Source organism: Rattus norvegicus, chromosome 4 (assembly GCF_036323735.1).
Source record: "Rattus norvegicus strain BN/NHsdMcwi chromosome 4, GRCr8, whole genome shotgun sequence".
Lineage (NCBI taxonomy): Eukaryota > Metazoa > Chordata > Mammalia > Rodentia > Muridae > Rattus > Rattus norvegicus.
The window spans coordinates 79,884,823-79,888,138 of NC_086022.1; the positions used below are offsets into that span (position 1 = coordinate 79,884,823).

At 43.3% G+C, this 3,316-nt stretch overlaps 1 pseudogene; it reads right to left on the minus strand.

The window, feature by feature from the left end:
* Window positions 1–1,112: 1,112 nt before the first annotated feature.
* Ywhaq-ps1 (tyrosine 3-monooxygenase/tryptophan 5-monooxygenase activation protein, theta, pseudogene 1) lies at window positions 1,113–2,967 on the minus strand (annotated as a pseudogene).
* Between the last annotated feature and the right edge of the window lie 349 nt (window positions 2,968–3,316).

A 3,316-nucleotide genomic window follows, 5' to 3' on the forward strand; every position in this document is an offset into this window, starting at 1 on the left:
TTGATCTTGTAGTATTTGCTTGACTACTGTGCTATCATCTTTGTTTTGTTTTATTTTTCTTCTCTCTACCTCCTTAGGTGTGTTTATTACTTTCCTGAGTCCAAAGAACTCCTTCCAGAACCTTCCTGGTTTTATCATGAAATCCTTTTCTCTTTCTCCACCAGTTGTGATAGTTTTACTGCATATAACAGTCCGGGTTGGTAGTTAGAGTCTTCCAGAACATGAAATAATTCATCCCATGCTCTTTCGGCTTTTCAAATTTCTGGAACCATCTGTTCCTCGGCGGCCTGCCCTTATTTGTGAGTTGTTTCTCTCTTGCAGAGGACATTTTCTTTGTTCAGTATATGTAATATTTTAAACTATAAAATGAATTGAGAAATCTCTCTCTTGGTCTTATTTTCGACACCTTTGACTTCTATGTCCACAATTTAAAGGTTTGTCCTTTGCATGGTTTCTTAAAGAACTTGCAAATTCCTTTTGTACTTAAAAAACAAAACAACAAACAAACAAACAAACAAAAACAGAAAACCGCACTGTCCATGACCAACGTTCCTCTCCTGTTCTTCCCCTTCAAGCCTGGCGCTCCATCCTCCCACAGGTCTGCGCTGTTAACTAGGCTTCCCACTGAGCCTTTGTTTCAACACTTTCAAATCCTGCATCGTTCCTTTTCCCTTCAGTATTCCCATCGCTGAACTTATTTTCACATCTTGTATTGACTCTGCTTTTTAATTCAGCTGTTCGTGCTCTCGTGGAATTCATTCAAGAGTTTTGCATCATTTGTTCTGAACCTTTTTATAGTCGTTCTTCTGAATTCTTGACCCAGAATTTTGTCTAGTTCTCGTTGACAGCCATTACTTCTTTTTAATCTTTATTTTATGTATCTGGGTGTTTTGCTTGCCTGCATGTCTCTTCACCACATGAGTGTCTGGTGCCTGGATAACCAGAAGAGGACATCAGAGCCCTTGAACCTAGAGTTACAGAAGGTTGTGAACTGCCACGTGGAGTGGTAGGAGTCAAAGCAAGGTCCCTTGCAAGAGCAGCTTGTGTTCTTAATCACAGAGCTCTCTTTGGCCCTTGGGGTCAGTACTTTCTTAAGGGGACGTGTTCCTTACTTTTTTTTTTGGTTTTATAAAATGTAGTTTTATTTTATGTTACTCTGCTGTTACATAGGGCATAACATTTTCACAAGGCTTTTTTGGGACTACAGTCAATGATTAACAAACACACAATATAATGGTCCAACTCTCTAAAGAACAATCACTGGACAAACCGGATACCCCCTCACATGTGCACAAATCTGCATGGCAAAGTACTAAAATCTAGACTTGGACTTGTGTACTTTATTTCTCCTTTCTAGTGTATTAAGAAAGGACATGCATTTTAATTTGCCCAAAGCAATGCTTGTATTCTGGCAGCAACATGCTACTTCTATCACAAGGTAAACTGAATACCAGAGCTACGAAGGCAGGAGGTGTAAGTGAATCTTTATTGGGAAGAAGTTGTCAACTTAAACAGCAGCAAATGAAGAATGCATAAGGAAACGCCCTGTTGTCACAGACAGATGTAACCTCCAGAATGTGACACAGGAGACATTTCAATCTGTGACCCCCAAGCCCGGATGCGTTAAGCGCTTTCCCATTCAATCTAACACTTCTGGATTCCTACTAAAAAGGAATTTGTAGAAGAGCATGGAAAAGTTGCTTCTGAAAGGAAACCCCCAAGAAAGTTCAGAAAAGGAATGTAGAAATCAAGACGTTATTATTACAATCACTTTAAATTGTAATGCACTACCATTTCCTTATCTTCACAGTAATACAAAACACAGTCACTTGCAGAACTGGTTCAGATTACTTAAATACCAAATGTGCTGTCAGTCCTCTACACAAGTGTCTGGAAGTTACTCGTGTTTATATGAAATGAAGCTATTGATACTTTTCTACAGCAATAACTGCACACCAGGAAGGTGGAGACAACACAAACCAAGGGATGGAGTTTTCCCAAAGCTGCAGTGTGAAAAGACTATAAACGGTTGACCCCATACACATGAATGGGCTTCCTTGCTAGAGGAAATCCAAGTGGAATAAGGACTGGAGATGTAAAAAGGTTTTCTTGAGGGGAAGGAGGTTGGTGTCCTGGATGCCTTTAGTTCTCAGTCCCCTCAGCTGCATCACATTCTTCTCCTGCACTGTCTGATGTCCGTAATGTTAAGTTGTCTCTAAGCAACTGCATGATGATGGTGCTGTCTTTGTAGGAGTCTTCATTCAGTGTATCAAGCTCGGCGATGGCTTCATCAAAAGCCGTTTTAGCCAGTGTGCAGGCAAGCTCGGGATTATTAAGGATCTCATAGTAAAATACAGAAAAGTTAAGAGCCAGCCCCAGGCGGATCGGATGTGTAGGTTGCATCTCTTTCTTGCTTATATCAAATGCCTCTTGGTAGGCTCCTTGGGAATTTTCTATCGTTTGTTTTCAATCGTCACCACAAGCGACTTCAGCAAGATACTGGAAATAATCTCCCTTCATTTTCAGATAGAAGACCTTACTCTCTGGATTAGTTGCATTGGCTATTAAATACTTATCCAACAATTCCAGGACCGTGGTGCAGATGGACCTCAGCTCAGACTCCACTTTCTCCCGTTAGTCCTTGATCAGCTGCAACTTCTTGTCCGAGGTATCGGTCTTCTGCTCAATGCTCGAGATGACCCTCCAGGCGGACCTGCAGCCCCCGACCACGTTCTTGTAGGCCACCGATAGCAGGTTGCGCTCCTCGTTGGACAGCTCGGCGCCCTGCTCCATCACGGCTTTCATGCAGGTGGCCATGTCGTCGTAGCGCTTGGCCTGCTCGGCCAGCTTGGCCTTCTGGATCAGCTCGGTCTTCTCTATGGCGAGCGAGGGCGAGCGCCGAGCCGGATCCGGAGTCATCCTTCTAGTCTCCGCGGCCGCGACGCGAGTCGTCTTCCTTACTTTTTGTTGTTGTTGAGGCTTTCACATCAGGAGGTATATAGCTTTTATTTTTCCAAAGTCTACTTTTAGTGATGGTTCTTAAATGCGTAACCTCTCTTTTAGTCTACCACCCACCAGAGGTAGTGGAAACGAAAGGATACAGGGAAGGTAGACCTGTTTAGAAAGGTTCTTTGGAGCAACTCCTCTCTGTGGTATCTGGAAATCAGCAGTTCAGTGCACAGCTCTGTCCACTGGCCAACACTTCACAGATAACCAGCAGTCCACTTCGGTAGTCAGGATAGCAAACTCGAAGCAGCAGAGGTGGCTCGACCTAGCAGAGAAAGCCAGGCCTCAGCCTCAACTGGAGTCAGCAGGA